The sequence below is a fragment of the Schistocerca piceifrons genome, chromosome 3, assembly GCF_021461385.2.
Source record: "Schistocerca piceifrons isolate TAMUIC-IGC-003096 chromosome 3, iqSchPice1.1, whole genome shotgun sequence".
NCBI classification, from domain to species: domain Eukaryota; kingdom Metazoa; phylum Arthropoda; class Insecta; order Orthoptera; family Acrididae; genus Schistocerca; species Schistocerca piceifrons.
This window is the reverse complement of record NC_060140.1, coordinates 571,161,135-571,178,188: the sequence shown is the minus strand read 5'-3', so window position 1 is coordinate 571,178,188 and position 17,054 is coordinate 571,161,135. Positions and strand designations below refer to the sequence as shown.

General features: G+C 39.8%; 1 protein-coding gene across 4 annotated transcripts in view; it reads left to right on the top strand.

Moving 5' to 3' along the window:
• LOC124787624 (glycerol-3-phosphate acyltransferase 1, mitochondrial) overlaps positions 1-17,054 on the top strand; it is a 401,021-nt gene that overhangs the window by 286,012 nt on the left and 97,955 nt on the right. The window lies entirely within an intron of this gene.

Below are 17,054 nucleotides of genomic sequence, written 5' to 3'. Positions count from 1 at the left end.
GTATTTCTTTGTTTTTTATTCCTGTTGTTTTCCAGATCTGTCTTACAAGCTTGAAGTTACTATGTTTAATTCAAAACCATAGATCTATGGCATGCAGACTACAAAAACATCACCTGAAGTATAATTTCAGTCTTCTCCTCATATCATTATCAAAGTTTTGAATATTCGTATTTCTCTTCCAAAATGAAAACATAACTGTTTGAGCTATTGTAAGAAGAGAATGGAATGGAAATTTTGTGGAAAGTATTGGCAAAATATAAATAATTTGAGGGTAGAGGTAATAACACACAAAATAGTAGTGGTGTTTAGTCGTCGTCAGGCATACAAACAAAACCGAAAACTCACTGTCTGTCTAAGGCATGCGCACGCGCACACACACACACACACACACACACACCTGTGCACTTACATTGTGCCAGCTGGACACACAATGCGGGGTTGCAGTTCGGCAGGTGGTCTGGGGATGGTGGCTGTGAAGGTTGGGTTGGATAGAGGTAGAAACAGGCAGGAAGCAGGATGAGGGTTTGGGGATGGTTAGCTAGTGGCTTTGAGGGATGTAGCAGGTGTGCAAGATAGGAATACGGGAGAGAGGGGTGGCAGGTGCACAGACCAGGCAAGTGACACATTGGTACTGGAGTTGGTGAGATCCAGCACACAATGAAGATGATGTAGAGGCATGAATTGGAAGGGAGCGGGAGGCTGGAATGAGGGGAAACTGTTACAGGATGTGGGTGCAGAGGGATAGCTAAGGTCGATGCCAGGGGGACTCTGGGAGTGAAGAATATGTTGCAAGGCTGTAGTTAGGAAAAGGAAGTGTTGGATAGAATGCCCCTGTTGTGAAGCATCCATTGAACTTGAACATGTGACACTCAGCAGCTTTATGTGCCACTGGATGGTCAACATTGTGCTTGGCTTCATTTTGGCCATTCACTCTGATGGACAATATGTTGGTGGTCATGCCCCTGTATGAGCACAACCTGCCTCTTATGGGATAGAATAAGTCTGGGACAGGACAGGAATAAGGTGTGCTCTGTGAGTAACTTGGGCAGTTCTTTCACCTGGGTCTTCCATAGGGAGAAGACCACTGTGGCAAGCGGCAAGTTGCGAGGGGTTGGGAGTGGGGGGTGACGTAAGAAATGACAAGGATGTTGTGTTGGTTGGGTGAGTGATGGAATACCACTTTAGGAGAGGTTAGAAGGATCTTGAGTAGGATGTCCCTCATTTCTGGGAGAAATGGTAAACAATTAAAGCCTCGGCAAGGGATATAGTTCAGTTGTTCCAGTCTGCAGTGATATTGGGTGACAAGGGGGTGCTCCTTTGCAGTTGATTCTTGGGAATGGTGGGAGGACAAGGGGTGTGTAAGGATATGACACAAGAAATCTGTTGGCAGACTAGGTTTGGAGGGAGTGGGGGTGGGTAATACCTGACAGTGAAGACCTTAGTGAGACCTTCAGCATACTGAGCTCCAAGGGAATTCTCATCTCTGCGGATGCATGTAAATTTTATTATACATTATAATTACATTCTGCAGTATCAGTGAACGTACCAAATTTTGTGTAAATTGTGAGTCATTTAGTGTGTAAAATATGGGGTTAGGTTTTTGCTTACTCCAATGTTTGGTTTAAAAAAGCAGTTTCTTCATATTTTTACCATAACTGTCTATTATCACCTTTCTGATACATATTTTGATGCAAAATTCATACACTTAAAATTTAACACTGAAACACACAATACACTAAAGTAATTTTCATGTAGTCCATCTACATCAAAAATAGGCCCTGGGTCATCTACATAGGAAGAATCTGATAGTGCCATTGTCAGTTCAGTTTCTGTGATGGCTTCCCTTAGATGCACATCCTTTATGACAGAAGAGTTCTTGCTAGGAATTTGACATTCATTTGAAGTGCCACACTGTTTTGCAAAGAAATGTTTTAATTGGCAGTTGATTATACAACTCTTCATAACATTTAAAAGAATGTTCTACTTCTTTCTTCACTATCACAGTCCTTACTTTTTCAGGACCATGTTTCTCAAAACCTGTCATTGCAGTATCAGTCATTCTGAAGGTCTCAGCCTTTTTCACCATTGCTAGCGTTCTAACAGGCTTGAACTTTCTTCCTTGATATCTGCTTCTTCTTTATTGCTGTTCTCACTAAAAAGTACTGAATGTCAGCAATAGGTTCACCTTTCTCATAGTGATCCAAAACTTCTAACTTTGTTTCTAATGAATATGACTTTAGTATACACTTCTTTCTCTAGGCAGGAACTCTTGCTTTCCTTTTCTCCAACATTTTAAATACAGACTAAGTCAAGTGCAACCTCACAACTATGTTGATCTGAACTGATGATTCAGATCTCAACAAACACAACAGAAGACGTGCATTGAGATGTGCTGACATATTACTTCTTCCAGGTACTGTTAACAAATTGCAGCACTGGACTTAAAGCTAAAATTGTGTACACACTAAAACACAGATAACGAATCCACATATAACGGAATCTACTTGTATGCCGTCCACGGTTCCAGACTGGTTAGTGGGTTTAATACCGAGGCATGGCTGGGGCCATCAGAGAGGAGGAGGTCAACATCCAGAAAGCTGGTACATTGGCTTGAGGAGGACCCGGTAAAGTGAATGGGAGAGAGGTGTTGAGCTTGTGTGGGTTTGAGGATAGGGTGTTTGGCCTTGAGTCCAGATTGTCAATGAACCTGAACTGCATGTGTTTGGGGAGGGTAGGAAGGTTTCCTCTAGATGGCCCGTAAACAGGTTTGCATAAAGGGTACCCTGTGGGTGCCCATGGCCATGCCACCGATTTTTTTGTATACCTTCCCCTCAATATAATTGGTAAAGTATATGGGGAATGAAGTAGCAGGTCTGATATCAGAAGGACGTTGGGAGAGACAGTGTTGGGTGGGAGCACAATAAGTGTCATTTGTGTGTCAATGACTTGATGCCTCTTATCATTCAGTGAGTTACTCCTAAATTATTTATTTTATATGTGCTCAAAAATGTATGGGGTAAAGCTATTGCATTAGATGGATACTGCCACTTTGGCTACTGCCTCTTTATTGGCAGTGTGTGATACCAATTTTTGAATACCAAATCCAGTATTATTACATCATTGTGGTATACTGTGTAGATGAACTATGTAATGTTTAGTGGATTATTACTTGATTTATTTATGTAGGCAAGAACAAATTCAAGTCATATGACAACAAAAAATGAGCAAATGAAGGGAAACCAGACGTTTTCATTCAATAAAATTATGGACAGTTAAGAAGTGAATTATTTCAGTTAAACGTCTAGTTCCACTGCTCTTAATGGAACTGTTAATAGACTGAGGTGACGACATACATTTAATAGATGTTATGAAGGGCTTTAACAAACTACTAAGCATTGTTCATGAATCAGAAGCAGAGATGAAAGTAATATATAGAGGTGGAAGCATTTTTAAAATCTCATCTTGTGATGGGATTTATAAAATTCAGTATGACACTTATTTGGAATCAGATGACTGTAAATTTGAATGACTGTAAATTTGACCATTGTCAATGCAATTGATATTGCATGCTTGCTGCTCCCAGATGTACTCTTACAATAATAAGGTAAATATCTAAACAGGCACACTTGTTCCACTATCCTCTGCATAATGTTTCTGTGGGATTGAGGTTTCATATAAATGTTCCCTTAAAAACAATCTTACTTGGATAAAAAAAAATTGTCAAAGTAACACAGTCTAGATTACAATATTATTTATTTTTGATACCGTGTTTCAGCCATTATAGACATCTTCTTATTATGGCTATTTTTAATCATCACAACAATAAAAGAGGAAAGAGGGGATCTTTGTTACAACAGATCTGCTGGCCACACTGGTTACTACACACATTACATACAAAGCCATGAAGTTAGTGTGGTGCAAGGTTTGGGTGGCTTGGGCTTTTGGCTGGGGGTTGTGCAAGCATGGTCTTCCATTACAGTAGCGTTTATTTAACAACATTTAGAATAGTGCACAAACATAATGCCATCAATGGAGATTATTGTCAGATACCTGAAATTAGCACTATTCACATGAAAATATTTCTTATGTTGCACAATAATAAATAGCACATAAGAAACTCTCCCTAAGCAAGTGTAATGTGTACAACTCGAGTCTGATTCAGCCACTGTGGCACGCAAGCAGACACCAACCATGAACAACAGAAGAGAAATCTCCATCTTCAATGTTTCAGCCTGTAGTACATTATAATTGGACAGCCATAATAACATAGTATAATAAATAAATAAAATCACAACAGGAGCTACCTCTGCTACCAAGAGCCTCCACCAGCTATTCCCTACTTCTACAGATGACAGGACTACAATAGGCCACCCAATCTACAGGCAACAGACATCAATATAAAATTCAGAGAAATTATAACTGTTGAACATGACTTCAGCATGATTACAAAACATAATACGGAACACACACTTTTTCTTCCTAACAGCCACACCGTACTATATTACACTTGTAACAAATGCATCAAATGTATTGTATTCAGACACACACTAACTACACAGTGCTCAGTATCACCACACACTAACATCATCCTGACAATTTGTCAGCTTCCCACAAATCACTGAGGACAACCGAAGCACCTTATAATGCAATGTACATTATAGCAATAACAAATCTCCACTGTTCCCCGTCTCTGGCTGTCATCTCTGCCCCATGGTAAAGGATACCATCTACACTCCGGGTAGGCAATTTCCATGATGGCTCAGCCGCACCCCCCATTGACTGCTATGACTGTACAGGCTACTCATCTCTTCAGCACACCACGTTCTCAGATTAGAACTTCCATCTCAGTCGTGTCACACTGCACCCAAAACAAATCTCTGCAGCACCACATACCAGTCCTGGTGCCTCCCCATGACTTGTCTCCTGCTAGCTATCATGACTTAAAGCAGTGGCTGAAGTTCTCATAGCCAAGTCTCCCACTCTTACTGACGCGCTGCCCAGCTCGCTAGTATGGAAACCTGAGCCATTGCACTGATCTTTAACTCGGCACAGCTGACTCATCACTTGTGTGTCATGCCACCCCACCTAAGCTTGAAGCCATGCCACTGTGGCTCAAACATCACCAACCAAACAAACCCTCTTTCCAAACTAATAGTGCCAGAGGAGCTCTGACACAGCTAGATGAACAGGAAGGCAGGCAACTATGCTGCAAAATTAATTCCACAGCACATTTGACAGTGTATAATCAGAATGCCACCAATTTACAAAACAGATAAATATTTCTTAATTTTCTTCTCAAAAGCTCTGCCTAGTCGTATGACCAACTGTATCCTCACCCACAATTACTTCTCCTTTGAAGGCATTACCCACAAAGAAATCTGAGGTACAGCTATGGGCACCTGCATGGCACCGTCCTGTGCCAGCCTATTCTGGACCATCTGGAGGAATCCTTCCCAAACCCTTCACCTGGTTCAGATTCATTGACAACATCTTCATGATCTGAATCGAGGGTGAGGATACCGTATCACATTCCTCCAGAACCTCAACACCTTCTCCCCCATTTGCTTAACCTGGTCCTACTCAGCCTGGCAAGTCACCTTCCACGATGTTGACCTCCACCTCAAAGATTGCTACATCGGCACCTCTGTCCATATCAGACCTACCAACTACCAGCAGTACTTCCACTTCGACAGCTGTCACCCATTCCATATCAAGAAGTACCTTCCATACAGCCTAGCCACCTGTGGCTGTCACATCTGTAGTGACGAGCAGTCCCTCTCGAAATATATCGAGAGACTCACTGAGGCCTTCACAGACTGTAATTACCCTCCCAGTTGTGTACAAAAACAGATCTCCTGTGCCGTATCTATCCAGTCACCATCACCTTCCAAAGTTCCACCGTCCAGCCACAGAGGAGCATTCCCCTCATGACTTAGTACCACCCAGGACTGGAGCAACCCAAATTACATTCTGCACCAGGGTTTCGACTACCTCTTGTCATTCCCAGAAATGAGAAATGTTCTACCCGCTATCCTATCCACCCCTCTCACAGTGGTATTCCACCGCTCACCGATCGTACACAATATCCTTATCCATCCCTAAACAACCCCCGCTCCCAACCTTGCCTCATGGCTCATATCCCTCTAATAGAACTAGATGCAAGGCCTGTCCCTTGCACCCTCCCAAAGTTACCTACTCCAATCTGGTCACAGGTATCACCTTTCCCATCAAGGTCATGTGATCTACAAGCTAAGCTGCAACCACTGTGCTGCATTCTACATGGGCATGACAGCCAACAAGCTGTCTGTCTGCATGAATGGCCACCTACAAATTGTGGCCAAGAAACGGCTGGACCACCCTATTGCTAAGCACACCACCCAACATGATGTTCTTCATTTCAAGGATTTCTACACAGCCTGTGCCACCTGGATCCTTCCCACCAAAACTTCTGAATTGTACAGATAGGAACTCCCTGCAGTATCCTACATTCCCATAACCCTCCGGGCCTCAACCTACGTTAGTCATTGTCCTTACCCATCCAGCCTCTTCCCTGTTCCCATTCCAGCATCACAGAGCCCTCTATGCCACCAATGCACCCTCAGTCATTTAACTTTTCTCCTTTTCTGCAACGCTCCTCCTGCCCACCCTCTGTCTAACCTCCTGACTGCACCTACCTGCCATACCTTCTCTCTACCTCATCTCTGCACACTCCCACTAATAGCACTTAAACATACCCCACCCATACCCACTATCCCTTCCCCTCACCACCCCAGCCTGCTCCTTACCCCCACCACCTGGTTGCCTCTCCCATCAAGCAGTCTAGCTTCAGTGGCCAGAGACTGTGGTCATGTGTGTGTGAGTTGCATTGGTGTGTGTGTGTGTGTTTTGTCTATTTCAATGAACTTCTTGTTGGCCGAAAGCTCGCGTTCTGACAGTCTTTTCATTGTGCCCATCTGTAACTCACCGTCTCCACTATATCTTGAGTAACTACTATTCGTTTTGTAATAGTGTTACATTCCATCCTGCATTTTCCATTGTTTGAATTTCTGACTAAAAGAATACTTGTCTGGGAGTAAATGAACAGAACTTGAGTCTGAATGACTTCATAAGCAGCCAATTGTTAGAGACCTTTGTTTTGTTGGAACGCATCCTTTAAAACACAACATGCATTGTGTTATTTACTTCTGCATCTAAACTCTGGAAACTACCATGAGGCGCATGGCAGAGGGTACGTCCCACTGTACCAGTTATTAGCATTTCTTCCTGTTCCATTCACATGTGGAGCATGGGAAGAATGATTGTTTGAATGCTCTGTGTGTGCAGTAATTATTCTAATTGTGTCTTCATGATCTGTGTGTGAGCGATACTTAGAGGGTTGTAGTATATCCCTAACTTTGTTAATAGACTTTCTCAGGATAGTTAACATCTGCCTTCAAGAGTCTCTCAGTTCATTTCCTTCAATATCTCTGAGACACTCTCCCATCGATTAAGCAAACCTGTGACCATTCATGCTGCCCTTCTCCATCTATATTCAATATCCCACGTTAGTCTTATCTGGTACAAGTCCCACATGCTTGAGAAATATTCCAGAATTGGTCACACGAGTGATTTGTAAGGAACTGAACCTATTTGATCGTTCCATTTCATATCCCTACAAAGTGGTAAACCCAAGTATTTGTACTAGTTGGCTGATTCCAGCAGTGACTTATTAATATTTTAGTGATAGGATATTATGTGTTTTTTGTTTTGTGAAGTGCACAATTTTACATTATTGAACATTTAGAGCAAGTTGCGAATCTCTGCACCACATTGAAATTTTGTCAAGATGTGGCCGAATATTTATGCAACTTCTTTCAGATAGTACTTAATTACAGGTAACTTCGTCATCTGCAAGAAGACTGATTTTGCTATTACAGGGTGTATACGACCCGGGACAACCGGGAAAAACCTGGGAATTTTTCGGAATTCCGGGAATTTTTCATTGTTTTAGCTTTCAGTTGATTTTTTTAAAATTTTGGCTGCAGAATTGATTCTCTAGCAAAGAATGTTATTGTATCCTGCTACTGGAGAATGATACTGCAACAATAAAATATAAACGAGAGGGGAAAAAAATAAAACTCTAGTGACAAAGGAAATGTGCAATTTACAATAACAAAAAACCGTGCACGCACAAGCGTTTGCAAATAGCAAAAATATGTCAAAGGCCGTAGGGCGCAGACTAATTCCACAGTCTAACATAACAGTCGCGACACTTCGCCTCGATTTTGTTGCCTACAGCGCCAGCAGCGCCCCAAGCGGTCGGTAGGTTGAACTGTGAGTTCGGCGCGATCGTGAAAGCGAATAGTGATTATTTATTTTGAATTATACAATGGTTTTTACCATCGGGAGCGTTTGTAGCGCAATAAATTGCAGCAACAACAGGAAGAAGACACCACAGCTGTCTTTTTTTAGGTTTCCTAAGGATCCTGAGAGGTTTATACCATCATGTTACTAAACTGTATCGTCAGGATTCACTTGCAAACTATATGTGAATAAATGATGAATGTTTCGTTTTAGGAGCAGAAAATGGCTAGTTAATAGCAGACGAGAAGACCTTATGAAGAAAGAGCCAGTTTACCTGTACAATAATATTAGGTTTTGTCCGCTACATTTCGAACAAAACCAGTTCATGAACGCAGACGATAACAAACTCGTGTGGAGTGCAGTACCCACACTGTTTGACATTCCAAATAAACCACCGCAACTGACGATGAAGAGGAAACAGCCACAAAGATTCGACAGTCAATCTAAAGCTGTAAAACAGTCCTATGACACAGAAGCAGCCAGTTCAACTCTCCATGTATCAGTGCCAGATTCGTGTGAACATCAACACAGACATGCTTTGGCGATGAAGTGGTTAGATTAAGTGCAGCTGTTCGTGTCTTACAAAAGCGTGTGAAGTGTCAGAATGTGCAGATCGAGCGAAACTATTACGGGACAAGCAAAGTGCCTACAGACAGATTGTTTGAAAATTATTCAAATATGTGGTTTTTCGTGAAATGTAATGTAATCAGCTAATTATAATATTTTCAGCGTATTTCTCCCACTATTTGGCAGTTGCTTGTCCCACTTAGAATAATATAGAGGTGAAGGTCGTACTTGTGGCAACAGGCGGCAATGACACACACAGTAGGCCTACAGAACGATAAACGAGCTGTCGATCGCTTTTGCATGTAGAGGTACATTTCTGTCCTTCTCACATGTGAATCTGTGTGTTTATATTCTTTTGATATCAACGTGGTAAGCTGCAATTCTGTCCAATGTCACAAGTGTTTCTTCCCGAATGTGTTGTAGCTTGCCACTCTATTCATGGTTTTTGTCCATACTTGCGCTTATTTTAGAATCACTTTTAGAAACATATATGCCTCCTGATACTACACAAACTCTTGGAGGCAAGAAAATAACTCGAATAATTCGGAAATTAGGTAGGAAATGGATGTAAACAAACATTATGCTTACGACGCGTCTGGCGTTCACCTTACCTGCCACTTGGAGCGCTAGTGTCGTTCCATCTGTCAAACGGCAACAACTTTTACAGCAGTGAGTGTCGCGACTGATATGTTAGACTGTGCTAATTCTTCGTAACAATAAACTGCTTGCTATGAGCATGACGTCACAACTGTTCACATTAGGTTCGTTTGACCAATTGCCAGTGGTCTGTTGCGCATGCGCATTTGACTCGCGTATAAGCAGTACCTTCTCCCGCTACTTGAAGTTTGGCTGTTGGCTGTGTCGGTAGCAGTAGCAAGCAGCCAGATGCAAACGAGAAAAATTTTTCTCGCGCGCCATAGCTGCCAGATTCACGCTTGCACAGAGTTGTCCAAGTTGTAGTGGGGAGAGGGTTAACCTCTTCGTGACGCGTGTTTACGTTAAGTGATTTCACTGCTTCTCTTCGTGTACAGCTCCCAAGTCAAATGAAAACAAAACGGATTTCTGTGGCCGGGGAGCTATCAAGTGAATTAAAATACATTCACATAATTATGGAGGGCAAAAAGATATTATTAATTTCAGTTTTCTGATTTTATTTTATTTCCAAGTTAGTAGCAGTCAAGCATTAATCGCCTTGCAGAACAGTGAAGTTATTTTTGCAAGTTTGCTAGAGAAATTTGGCTTTATTAATCTTTCCGCTGAGGCAATCATTTTATTTGAAACGAAGTGTTTCATTCTACAGTATTGGCTAGTTCCAACTTTTAGCTGAATTTCAAGTGCACGTTACCATCTTCTGCCATACATGGCATTATGCCATAATAAAGAACCAAAAATGAGATCGTAGAGTGCTGGTACTCCAAGAAAATTTGCATCCCAAAAACCACACTGAAAAGCTTAATATCAGATGGGACATACTTCATTGTGAATCTGGAAAAAGCCAATTCGCACTTCAAGCCGAATTATGCATTTTAGTATGGTTTACGAAATTCCGATGCTGTTTGGAGCACCCTCTGATGCGCTGTTTCTTTTATGGTGTAATGTAAGCTCTTTTAGTGCTTTATACACACGAACATACGGGCTTCCTACACCACTGCAGTTGCACACGCACAATAATGCCTGTTTTCTGGTGCTCTCTGGAAACTGGTAAATCGAACCTATTTCTAACAGTCTTCGGATAGGATTGCGAACGGTGGTTAGAAAAGCGTTACTTTCAAAGTAAATTTCTTTTTACGCAAGATGAATTATGTTGCGTGTGAGAAAGTGGGATGGATATCCAAATCACAGAGCGTTCAAAACTGAACAGTTTGAGGACCAGCCACTTACAAGAATTTCGAGCCGAGAAATTTATGTCATAATATTAAATTTACTGGCACATTTGTGTGATGTATCTTAAAGTATAACACACGCAAAAAAGATCAATATTACATGTGAAAGCTTAGGCTCTGTTGTAGCGTGTTAATCTTAGAGACTAACATTATATATGAAAGCTTAGCTTTTCTTGTAGATATACGGTACTGTGTACATTAATGTAAACCGTTAACTTTTCCTCTTGCGTGTTCGCGCTATTTAACCAGTGATCTTGCTATTGGCTGACTATAACACGTGTCCTCTGCTCTGAATCAACGCCACCTAGGAACAAGGCCTCACAACGCGACTCGTGACGTCACGACTAGGGGTCCGAAATACCGAGCGGCTTGTTAGGCTCTACGCCACGTATATGAAAACATTAAACAGTTTCCTGGTAGACTACTCACTGCTTTATACACAAATCTGTAAACAAACGCTAATCATTCCCACAGGAGAATTACATTGTTCAAATTTCGTAAACTATAGCTCCAAAGGTGAAAATTCTTTTTAATTTCCGTCACTCGCGTTTTGAAAATGCGAATTTCTAATTCCATAACTCTGACAGCACTATTTTCACCGTGTATGTCACCTTGCATAATTTAATTTAAAATGAGGTACCGCAATTGGAAAGACTGACAATCTATCGAAGCAGGTACTCTGGGACTTGTATCTATGTCAAATTCTAGTTTCGTATGACAGTTACCTCATTTGGCAGTCATCTACAGTTTTATACTTAAGAAAACATTACCGTACAGAAACTTGTGTAAACTTCACTGAACCTTCTACATACTACTTAGTTTAAGAGATTTGCCAGTAGAAGACTAGGTAGTGTTAAGTTATTAGGTATTATAAATTGACATGGGAATCACACATTAGAATCATTACAAACTCTGACAAACTTGCCCACTGTAAGCCATTGTTTATCAGCTTGAAAATATTAATTGTTATAAATTTGCACATTTTCACTGTTCTACTGTATACAAAGACTAACTTAACAGAATACCAGCTTAGGCAGGATTTACACTCTCATGGAACTGAGGTTTATCTGAAGAATGGGACACCACCCATCGGCTTCATGTAACGACATATCTTAAGAACCTATTATTACTTTTTACTGTACAAACTGATCCATTTATATTCACCCATCCACATACTGATCCCCATCTTTTAATTAAAATACTTGTCATTTGATACACTGATCATTGGCAATGGGTATTACAGCATTGTAAAAATTTAAAATGTCATCTATAGTGCCATTTGTGAAAGCAGATGAGTGGTATCCCAATCTTCAGTAATGCCAGAACTAGAAATAGTGTGCATCTTCACATACCTTACTGCAGATTATCTAAATCATAGAACAGCAATGTAGTGAGTATGAAGCTGTTCAACAAACTGCCTCTAGAATGGGTAGAAGCTTTATTTGATTTATTCAAGCACAAGTAGTACAGTTGGTTATCAGTAAATCCTCCCTACTCACTTGAATGTATGAGTGTAAATATCACAGTGATAACTGCTCGGTGAGTGTACCATAATTTCCTTAATGATTTCAATTTAAGATGTACTACACAAATCGTTTTAGCTTGAATATTTTACTTTATGGAAAATCTGTTGTAACATTGTTTTTTAATTTGTGTAAAGTAATTTTTGTATACATGCTGTATACTTTTTAAACATTTGTAATTTGACTGTCTATTGCTGCAATAGCTAAATGACAATTAAATTCTTTTACTATTCACTATTTAATGTTGTCCCAGAGGAAAAAAAGCACTGCTATTCCAAATTCCAAAAACATTATCAATTTCTCTCAAATGAAGAATGGCTTAAGTTATGTATTGTCCTCCCCCCTCCCCGAAATATTGGTTGTATTGACAGACTGGACCTGTTCTGCAGATTAATATTTACTTATGATGGCAGACTAGCATGCTAATACTAGCAATGAATTGTTCTCCTTGTGAGAATAATTAATTTACCGATTGGACAAAAATATATACAAAAACTTGTCAACCACAGAGCAGGAGCAGCATTAATTATATATTTACTGATGAACAGAAAAGACTATTCCCCTAATTCTATGAGATTGGGGTTTCACAGAGAATTTGTGGTAACAAATTAATCTGTAGCAAAGCCTCATGTTTACGGCTGCACCATTTCGAAGAGAGCAGAAGGGGTCCAATACATAACATTTACCAACAAGATGTATGGGATACTGTGCATGAAATAAAAACAGAAAATAGAAATAAACATTTATTTCACATCATCTTCCCAAGCCCCAAACAGTATAATTTAACATTTTTACAATCTTTTGTACACAGTTACATTTTTAACAGTAGTTACATCATTTCTCCTCTTGGTGTAATTGTTTAGCAAAATATTTGCACAGCAAAACAGTATGCAATTCATGACTGAATCAATTGAGTGTTTATTTTTACAGTGAAACCCATAAAAAAGATTGCTGGGAATGTTGTGGGATGCTACCTTCACAAGTACATTTCTCTGATTTGCCTGTTCTAAAAATAAAATTTCCTGGTCTTTCAGAATTTTCTGTAGAGTTAAATAGACATATGTCACACACACTACTACATCATCTGCAGGATATGTCAACCCTCCTCTGTCTTTTACCATAATCAAATCATCACCACCCTGCTTCATTTCATCTGTAGTAAGGAATACCTTACAATATTCACAATGGTTTTTTTTAATAGCTTGGTGTGAGCAGTAACCTGCTATGTAATGCAACAGTGGCCAAGTATTCTCATCTATTCCATCAACATCATTTTCATCTACTGCTACATTTAAAAATTCTGGTATTGATGTTTCTTTTAATCCCTGAATTTGAGTATGAGTAGAAAAAATATCAGTGGTCTTAATAACAACATCCCCAACTACTTTCGACCGAAGCACAAGGGAAAACATAGACTGTGCCCTTAGTTTTTGTTCAGTTTCAAAAACTTGTCTTAGAGAAACATGATAATTTCCCCCACATAGATGGCGGTATTTGCCGAACCTGTCTTCTAAACTGTCTGTCTGTACTTTTCCTAACAGCAAATATGATCTGTTTTTCTCAGAAAGCCAGTAGTCACTGAAGTCTATCAAAGCAGCAGTTGTGTGTTTCAAAGCGCTATGTGTCTCTCGAGTAAGTTTTCTTTCATCACTACACTCTTCCCAAGAACATAACCATGAGATGAAGCACTGTAAGAATTCTTGTATGTGATGGGATTTACTAGTCATAGGTTCTTGGAAAATATTTCTTAACCTCTGTCCCTTGAGTAATGTTTTTACATTTACAATATCCCACCAACGATTTATTATTTTTATGAATGTTGCAGTACTTTCCCAGTTGCTAATTGCTTTCTTTGAACCAAATGTGTCCAAAGCAACAACTGTCGTATCACTGAAAATACGCAACACTAACTTGACATTTTGGCGCTCAATTGAGTTAGGAAATAGAGACTTCAAAGTTAAGGAACTACCATATTGCAATAGTTCATCTTTTTCTATCAAGTGCAATTCTTTCAGTGCTCCAACAGAAGACAAACCTCCCTTCAAACTGTCACTGAAGTCAGGAAAACACAAGATCTGCTCCTTTTGGTTAAACCAGTTATTGCGGATACACTTCAAAATATGGACAGTGTCCACAAAATAATACAATGGGCGATTTGGAGAAGACTGTACAGGGTGATCATACTTTATTTTCACATCTGGAGGAGTAGAAAACTTAGACATTGCTTTCTTATTAATTGCATTATTGTCTGCTACTATACCAACCACCTCAAATCCAACTGCTTCTAATTTAACAATGACTGCTTTAATGTAAGAGAACAGAACATCACCCTGAATAGTATGAACTGGCAGAATAGATACCACATCCTTGTAAGGTGATTCCATGCTCTGAACCATAAAAACATAGGCGCTGGTTGCACACAAAAATTTTTCAGTGTTAAAGGCACATCCTACAACATTTCCAGCTTTGTAATCAAGCTGAGACTTCAGATGAATTTCATCCATCAACAGGAGCACAGTTTTATCATCTGAGGATAAAGTACCTACTTTATTTGTGATGTAGCTCATAAACTGATGACCCTGTTGCTCAATGACAGGATTTGTTGAGAGTTTACTACAAAGCCTTGAAAGGGTGTTAGGACTAGGCATAGAAAAACTGTCAGTGTTCCTCAAAAATTTGTAAGCATGTGGGCTTATAGAATGTACTAATGACCACATTATCATAGAGTTAGTATCATACCTAAATTGAGTTGAACTTCTGCACTTCAAAAATGAAATCTGTTCCTTCAAAAATGTAATTTTAGTTTCGTTTCCTGGCAACTTTTCTAATAAATTTTGCAATAACTGGTCAATTAAAGACAAAATGTTATCTACAGGAGCCTCAGAACTATTATACAGAAGATAAATGTTCTTAAGAACATCACTTACCACCTGTATGTTGTTTACTTTCATGGGAAATTTCATGTTTCCAATACATTTCACTTCAATATCATTATTGAAGACACTGAGTGATAAACCACTGCTTATAACTACGTGGCAAAAAATTCTTGGGTAAGGATTATGCTTTAGTAACACTAGTCTCACACTGTCAGATTTGTTTATCACTACCCAGTCACTGTGCTTTTCACATTCACTCAACTTTGTTTTCATTTGTTCTAAACTATCGAACGATATCGCATCAATCATTTTCGCATGTGTGTCCACACTTTCTTGGATAGCAATCTGAAGAGCACGATTTTCTAAACGCCCCCTACGAATTTCTGGGTCCTCTCGTACTGCAGTTTGATGACTCGACAAGTAAGATGGGCATCCAGGCAACTTCGATGGGATAGCATCTGAAAAAATTAATAATGAAGTATGAAACCGATCTCACAGCATATAAGTGAAATAAAGATAGTTCTTATGCCACTGTACTTTACTAAGAGCGTGTTTCGTAACTCACCTTTTCTCAAGCGTCGACGATCCAACGGTGCTGTCAAGAGTATACCAGTTTTCGGGTCATACATACTGGTACTGCTTAAAATGTCGTCCTTGTTGAAATGCAGTTCACATATCTAAAAACAAGCATACAGTTCTCTTTAAAACATATAACGAAAATTAACGAGGTATGAGATTATAAATATGTTCTTCTGTTTACTGTATTTTGTTCAGCTGTACTACATTTCAAGTAACTACGACACACTAACCAAACAAATACACTGATACTTACAACAGAGTGCTTACTCGGTGTCCAGTCTTGTCTGTGAACAGCCGATAACCATTTTCGTCTTAAATTCTCGTCAGATGGAAAATAAAATACACTGACTTTAGGTCCATTATCGTAATTGCCCCTGCAATTCGGCATACAACACCTTCGGGGCATCGTAACTGAGTATAGATCTAATAACCACTCACGAACAGCACAAAGTACAACATGGAAACGCTACGAATCACGTGTGTCGGTAGTCGGTTCCTAGCTTCTCAGACCCCTACCCGTGACGTCACAGGTTCCTTAGACTCACGATGTGAGGCCTTGTTCCTAGGTGGCGTTGTCTGAATAGCTGCTGTCATCGGCTGACGAGATCTCGTGGCTTGAGATATGACTCGCTTACAAAATGACATCGCAACCTCGGTTTCGACGCCCCGCAAACTAACGTGCTGTGTTTGGTGCAATTCGAATTTATACTTTAGTAATACGAAAATATGCAACGTATATGTTGCTGCAAATCAAAGGTCTTTCCAACACTTCTCTCCTTTTATTTTTTTTATTTTTATTTTTTATTAAAAGTCTCTCCAAAACTTCTCTGCCCGTCTCTCTCTCTTTTTTTTTTTTTCTCGGGAAGTTCTACGCGATTGTATAAAACGTTAACCATTCAAAGAATTGATAAGTTTTACAGTTCCGAGGGAAAAAATCTACGGAAAATCTGTCACTTAGCACAGAAAAAGTGTATTTTCGCCCGGGAAAAAGCGTATTTTTTAAACGGGATATGCGAGAATAATCCGGGAATTTTTTTTCCTTGCCCCTGTATACACCCTGTATTAATATTGCCTGCTAAGTCATTAATATTCAACATCTGATGATGACTCTCTATTCAAGATACCATGCCATGCCCTACCTACCAAAAAGTCCTCAATCCAGTCGCAGATTTCACTTTATACCCTGTATGATCATATTTTTGACAGTAAGCGTAGGTGTGGTATTGAGGCAAATGCTTTTCAGAAATCAAGAAATACTACCTCTACCTGGTAGCCTTGATCAA